This window comes from Cephus cinctus, unplaced genomic scaffold, assembly GCF_000341935.2.
Source record: "Cephus cinctus unplaced genomic scaffold, Ccin1 Ccin1_scaffold1709, whole genome shotgun sequence".
NCBI lineage: Eukaryota > Metazoa > Arthropoda > Insecta > Hymenoptera > Cephidae > Cephus > Cephus cinctus.
Window position 1 is genome coordinate 836 of NW_014333955.1, and position 7,807 is coordinate 8,642.

The following is a 7,807-nucleotide window of genomic DNA, read 5'->3' on the forward strand; positions in this document are numbered from 1 at the left end:
GCCCCATAGGGGACCGTGTTTTTTTTTGTTTTTTTTTTGAGGAAAACCCCCGAGTCCTGCGGCTTTCGCGCACAGGACTAGGGGGGAAAAACCTCAGGAAGGGAAGGAAGTCGGGTCGAGGGACAAGAAAAACGCACAAGGGGGTAAGGTGAAGTTAAACGCGAAGAAGCTAAGATGAGTTAAACGCAAAAGGGACAAGTTAAACGCGAAAGGTCTGCCCTTAGTCAAGATTCACCGCAACGAAAGACCGCGGGCGTAGCACCCAGCGAACCCTTGCGGGCACGCCGGGACATCCGGAAGGACGATATTTAACGCTACAACCTCCGTCCCTTCCCACGGGCAAGCCCAGTGGGTTAGACGTAAGGAACCACGCCCGCCGCCGGCGGGGGGCCCCGTTAGCCATCGATCCCCGCGCAAAATGTCTCCGACAGAGGGTGACTTTATACTAGCGGGTGCTCAATAGCACCCGCACCTATCCCAAGTGAAGTGACCCCCAAGCACAAGCACAAGTAGGACTTTACCCAAAGTCAACGGACTACCCCTCCGACCTCCCCACGGACAAATAGGATCGTCTCTACCCACACAAGTGCCCAAGGGTCAAGACATGTTGGAGCGTTTTTAGCAAAGCGAACAAATTATACTAAATACGCGAGAGCTAGACACCTGGCTAGATTCACTATACGAAAGACCATGGCCGTAGATACCCTAAGGGGGCTCAAGGCCCCCGTCGGGAGACCCATAAGGTCCTGTTGCGGCCACAACTTGGGCCACCAACCACTGAGCAAGCTCAGCGGAAGAGGCGGAAGGGCAACCCCCGACACCATGGTCTTAAGTCTAGCTGCACTAACCGGATGACTACTCTTATATCACTACTTGAATTAATATGCTCGACCCGACCAAAGGGTTAGGAAAAGTAAGACAAATACAATGAAAAGTGAGAGGGAAAAAAGCGAAACGAGAAGAAAGAAATAAAGAAAGAGATAAATAAGAAAGTGAAGAATAAAAGACAAGAAAATAAGGAATTAAAGAAGAAATGAATATAGAAGAAGAAGAAAGTTGGAAATGGATATAGAAATAAAGAAGTGAGAATAAGATAATAAGAAAGAAATGATAAAAGCGAATATAAGAAGGAAATGAATATAGAAATGAAGTGAAGAAGTAGAAAAGTGAGGAATAGAGTTATGAAAGTTGAGAAGAAATAAGGAAAGAGATAAATAAGAAAGTAAAGAATGAAATATAAAGAAAGAAGGAAGTAAAGAAGAAATAAATATAGAAAGACAAGAAGGTTGCAAAGGGATAATTGAAATGATTCCAAGAGACCAGTATAGGAGACCGGCTCGAGGAAGAATGAGCGCTCGGAGTCCGGGCACTGCCTCGAGCGCTCCCCCCCACACTTCCCCCACTCTAGAGTCCTGCGCCACGGCAATTTCCATTACTTCTGAATATTCTTCGCCAGCATTTCTGATTTCCAAGTGTTAACATCTAACTTTGTTGATTTCATTATTTTAATATTCCAAACACTTAATTTATTAATATTCAATTTGAATTAACACTAATCGTACCATCGATGGGTCATTTGACCCTTTTGAAGCCAAAAATACGTTTATAAAAAATTGTCGGTATGTTTAGTGTTAACTATTAACAGTGTCAATCGATAATTTCATACATCTTGTAAACTCCTTCTTTGTTGATTAGTGATTGCTTTTTGCAGTAACCTATTCATCAGCTTTAGTGTTGCTTCTTTTTCTTTACCCACTATTTTATTCATCTGCAGCACAGAAACCTTCGATAAAATTTGCCGCTCGTTTCCATTTGCCTCACTCTCCTCCAAGTATGTCCTTGGAAACTAAGTTGTTAAAATGTCCCTTGAAAAAGGAAACGTCCAAAGTAATGGTACCTATAACGTGGAACGTATATATTATATTGTAGTGACATATTTAATACATATCTAATGATATTATTATTGCTAAGCTTTCACAGGCCATGTACATACATGTACATGTACATCTGTACTTTATATACTGTTTCATTATTATTTATATTTGTCGAATAAATTATCTTGAAACACTTACGCGTTGATATGCCTTTGTCCTCTGTGAATATCCCAGAGTACGATTGAGTTCTGTCTGTCACATACTCTCCTCCGTCCTAACTGCATTCTTCTCTTTATATGCTTCGACACCGTCTTCGGCTATCCTTTATATTCCCTGCCATTATTTCCACCGTCTTTCCTTATTTCATCCCTCATTCATTTAGCATCCATCTCCCGACTTAATTTTTCTTCAACGCTACTGTCTATGACAAAAAAGATTTAGAATGTAACCTGAAAATCGCATCATCGAAACTTGGAATGGGTCAATTAATAATAAATGAATTTATATTAGTTCGAATTTTCGTCTTTAAGGGGGGGAGCACTTCCTGGGCATGATAAGTGGCGCAATCTCTAAGAAAATCAGTGTACCTTCTGCGATAAAATTTGCTTCCCTACCTTTTTACTAAAGGGAAGGATCAGCGACGATAAATTCCGTGAGCGTGCGGCACTGCAGTACAGTGCGCGTATGAGCTCCAGGAGGTAGTCGAGCGGGTTCATCGCTTGTCAAAGAGATGGCGCTGCATGTACTGCCCCCATAAGCGGTAAACTCGGAGCTAAATGCTTACCATGCTGCGGCCACGTATTTCCAAAGTGCAGTAACCTTATTTCATATAAAATTAGTATAATAAAGTATTGTACACTGTAATCGTTACGACAAGCATATATATTGCGACAAGCATACATATTACGACAAGCATTATATACTTATTCTTGTTTCTACTATCTCTTAATAGCTTCACGCGTTACATAACAGATGGAACTTACTATTACAGAAGATAAAAATCTAAATTGTATTTATACCATTGCAGGTATAATCCAAAGGAACGAGCTCTGCAAGATGGTAATGGTGAAGCAGAATTTGACAGGGTTGTCTTTACCATAATCACTGAACAGCTTGAGTACTCCTGAAACAGATGGCACCACGTTGAAATAAAACACTGTAAACATATCTCACTAGGGATGCAAGAATGTCATAAAACAAGAAATACTCATTAGATGAATGTCCAAAACATCATATGGAGCACCAAAAATTTGTGAACAAGAAAAAAAAATGTTTTACCTTTATCACGATTCTCTATAATCAACCCCAGTCCGAAATTTTCACACATTTAAAAATACACTCGCCAAAAATCATCTCTAATCCACAGTACACCGATTCTCAAAGCAAAAAATATAATTTTACAAAATCACAAATATCCAACAAGCTCATACGAGACAGATAGGAGATCTGCGGTGCGGGGTGCGAAAAAAAAATAAATAAAAGAGACAAGAGGAGCAGACAGTGGCGTAGAGGGGTAGGCAAGAACGCAAGAGAATAATAATAACGTTGGTACTGTGATTCGCATAAAAATGTTACGCAGGATATTCGATTCGACGGCGCCCGGCAACGCCCCTTTAAAATTGTAGCGTCCCCTAACTCCTTTTTCACTGTGGACAATAGGGCACAACGTAGCGTACACACAATATGCTTTCATAGGCTTTTAACTGTGTTGTGCGCTATGTCGTGCGCAAGAAGAGGGTGCGGGAGTATATACGAAACGGGAAAGCTTGCGTCGCCATAATACCTCGCGCCGCAAGAATGTCATTATTCGGGGGATGGTATTGTGTCTCATTAAAATGCCTTCTTATTTTTCTAACGCACACCCGACACAAGGAGGATCCAACGGCCGGAGCGATTGTGGCGCCGCCACCCGAAGTGCGGGTGGACGTCAGAAGCAGCTGAGAAAGAAAAAGTGGATGGAATTTCAAGACGGAGATAAAAAAAATAATAGGGGATGATTCTGTACACGGGGAATGAAAAAAAAGGTGGATGATAAAAATTTCCTCAAAAAAAAGAAAAAATGAACCTCGAATAATTTCCCTCTGTTTACCTTAATATAACTCTTAAATACTTGAAGCAACTTTTACTTGGGATAATTACTGTAAACATCTCTAACAACCCTTAACGAGTTACTTAACTTCTCTGTTATCAACTGAAACTTATCGACCAGAGTTTTTGCCTTTCGTGACACAGCATCATTTATACAATCTCGTTAGTGCCGATCAGTGCGTGTGCTCTATGCGTGTAAATATATACGGTATATACAGCGATAACTTAAAATTACATAACAGACTTAATAAAAATGGCGGACAGTACCCACCGGAAGTAAATTTACTAGTAGAAACCACGAATACCAACCCCGTCACGCACTGAACACAAAAAAACCTGAATTTCAACCCCTAAAATCCTTATTAAAAAAAAAAAAAAAAAAAAAAATACAGCGATAACTTAAAATTACATAACAGACTTAATAAAAATGGCGGACAGTACCCACCGGAAGTAAATTTACTAGTAGAAACCACGAATACCAACCCCGTCACGCACTGAACACAAAAAAACCTGAATTTCAACCCCTAAAATCCTTATAAAAAAAAAAAAAAAAAAAAACTTCACCCGCGTCAAACGTACCCAGAAACCACCTACGAATTCGCGAAATCATTAAAAATTCCCCAAAAAAAAAAAAAAAAGACAGAAACCCATAATAACTACCCCTGTCAGAAGCAAGGGTAGGAAACATAACGTGAGAAGAAATAAGAGAAAACCGTTTGAGGAGTAAATGGAGGGTAAGGGCTGTATATCCGCCCTCAATTTAACACCATCACCAACCACGTTGAATAATAGTAATAATAATAGTGCTGGCAATACCAAAGAGCCAGTAGAGACGATATAGGAATACCATTGGCAATACTATATACTAGGAAATGGGCTGTAGCACACTATACCGTGCTACAGTACGCCAGACTGTACTATAATAGTTGGTACCAGCATCAGCAGCCCGCTGCCAGTGTACAATTACTCCCGATTGTTAAGTAAACACCTATTCAGGGGTGCAGGGCGCAACCCCGTCATTGGAACTGTCAAAATCACGGTCGTTATTGTCGCCGCATTGAAGAATAGCGTGAATTGCCGTGTTTGCCACGTTCATTGTTTACGTCATTGTTTACAGGCCGTGCGAGAGTAGGGGTGGTGAGAAGGGAAGGGGGGAGGGTAGAAAGAGCAAAGAGTGGGGAGGGAGCATATATACCTATAGAGTCGAAATGTCATTCTTGTGGTAATAGCGCCGGGGTTACTTGGTGCGAAAATATTGGTTAGGACTGACCCCGCAGGACGTCAACTAACCACCCTTGCAACTGCCACCCGCGGAGGTAGGACGGTCGGTGGGCTACTGGGAGGGAGGTGGAAATATTTTGAGGGTGCCTTTACTTGGACTCACCGTCTACTTGGCTGTGTTGGCCACCTTTAGCATATGAGGGGTTATGTCATGTCTAGATCTCTATGTGGACGCACTGACGCACTTCAAACCCCCGGCCCAGTTTGTGACACCTTCTGTATTTACTGGTTTATGCTTGTATCTATATATATATAGATAGATAGAGACGTATTCGCGCTCGATTACAGCCTCCATGGGAGTTCGCCAGTGGGACCACTCCACGTTACGATTCTATTTCAATTCCTCCCGCAAACATAATTTATCTTCGGGACGTATTTGCTCGACATATTGCCTGGCTCGTTGAACCGACAGATACGACGAGGAAAAAGCTGATGTTATGCGAATTCGGTCGATCTCCAAGGCCTAGCTCGTAGTGAGTTTTATATTTATAGGATAATTAGTTTGTTTACTTTTTTACAAAAAAATTTCCCCAGACATTGGCAACTTTTAACGATAACGATTTTTTTACGATACTCTAACATTATTGTTAGGGGTTCGAGTGGAAAGGAAAAAAAAATAAAATTTACGTAACAATATTTTTACGATATTTACAAAGGAATATAGCTTTATGGTCACTTCAGGATGTATTTGTTGTTGGTGATAGTGTTATCGAACTCTTGGATATTATGGGGACTTGGATGAAAATATGCCTGGAGGATATTACTATCTGTTATACGTATGGTAATAGCGGGAGCGGTAATAGTAGCAATGGGAGCAGCAGATATAATCCAATAATCTTGTAAGTCGCATTCAGATACAGAACCAAGTGGAAGTTGAGGAAGAAGAGGACAACGAGGACGTGGAAGCAGAGTAGTAGTAGTGGCTGTGGGAGAAGAAGGAAGAGAAGTAGGAGAACGTCGTACATAGAGCCAAAGTGGAATGAGTAGTCGGTTGATTTTTATTTTCATTCCGCGAAACCAGTTCCGATGAAAGCCCAGACTGAGAAATAGTCTCACAATGCGTATTGTGACTTGCCGGGCCCGACTGTATTACCTTCAAATGCATCCAACGCGCGTCTCACCGAGGTCCACTTTACAAATGAAAAAGAAAAATCCTGTATATGCATCTACGAGGCACTACACACAGAGCCAGTAACGCGTAAGGAGACACGTAGCGCCCGTGTGAGTTTACTGAATTTCCCGTCTTCTCTTTTTGGCAAATAAATGGCGCCACAATCGCATCGACAAAAGCCACGCTCGACCCTTGACGTTTGAATTCATAACGGTGATTATGCTCGCGTGGTCAATTAACCGTACAATTGACAATAAGCAGTGGCTACCGTGACAGTGAATTAATGCGGATACTTTATACTAAATGGGTATAGAAGCGAATAAGTAAATAAACGGGACAGTGACGGTTGGTTAGTACTGTAAGTGGATAGCTAGCTAGATAGGTTAGGCAGTGCTATTGCTAGTGACTGTACGCAGGAACAGTATCCGTTCATGGGGAACTATGGAGCGGATACCTAACTTAACACACACGGCGTCATTGTCTAGTATCTCATTGTGCTTTCGAACTATGGCCACGTTGTTGTGCATGCATCTCCATTGTCAAACACGACGCTCCGTTTAGACAGATACTGCCGGACAACGTTGGAGCGTTTAAGCATACCACCAATGCCAATAGGTGGCTATCGTTAACAAATTATACAGGTGGTAGGTTTGTGGATACATTACATAATAATATATTGATTGCGTTACTTACCCAACCACCAGTTGGCCCAGTCATAAACGATAAATCTTGAGAACACAGGAGTCAAAACGAAGAGAAGAGAATTTGTATACACAACTGCACCTGTCACTCGGCGTCCCACAATGCAACTGAAGGTATTTTAGTTACGCTACTTGCCGCATCGCTGTCGAATTTTCGTATGGCCTCCTCGATATACCGTGTGTACCGATAACATTACAGTATCGTTATTGTTGTATTGTGTATTACAGTCATGGCGCGTTACCTGCATTGGCTTTTGTCTCGAGTAACGGCGATGGCAGAGAGGATGCCAGAGGCTGTACCACGCAAGCTCGGAATACGAGGATGAGAGAACAAAATGGCGAATAACGGTGAACTCACGCCCAATACAATACCAGGGGGTGGTAACCAGACAATACGGAAGCCGAGTTCGTACTGTATTTTCCTACTTTTTACTTCCTTCCTTTGCACCTTCCATTCTTGCGTCTGTAGTATTTTCCTTTATTTATTTTGCATCCTTTCTTTTTTATCATACACAGAATATACACACGATCATATACCGCATCACGTAACTCCTGTCTACCGGGTGAAAGATGGTGGTTGAGTATTTCCTGATGTTTCTCTGGCTGCAGGTTGTGTACCATACGTGTGCAAATTCTCAACGGACAGACGCCGAGTCTCTCTACGGGATAGGAAACCGCAATCAATTTCCACGCTTGACAATGACTGTTGACAATATTGTTGTCGGGCGAAAATAATTAAATTAATGACAGCC

General features: G+C 41.8%; 1 long non-coding RNA gene across 2 annotated transcripts; it reads right to left on the reverse strand.

Annotated features, from left to right (window-relative positions):
* Positions 1–1,157: 1,157 nt before the first annotated feature.
* LOC107273543 lies at positions 1,158–7,152 on the reverse strand. Of its 2 annotated transcripts, none has more exons than XR_001539263.2 (4): positions 7,048–7,152; positions 2,489–2,997; positions 2,073–2,295; positions 1,158–1,897 (listed from the first exon to the last, which is right to left on the reverse strand). It is a non-coding gene; the product is annotated as an uncharacterized LOC107273543 (long non-coding RNA). The 2 variants fall into 2 exon arrangements; XR_003061558.1 differs by having other exon boundaries at positions 2,462–2,997.
* Positions 7,153–7,807: the final 655 nt, after the last annotated feature.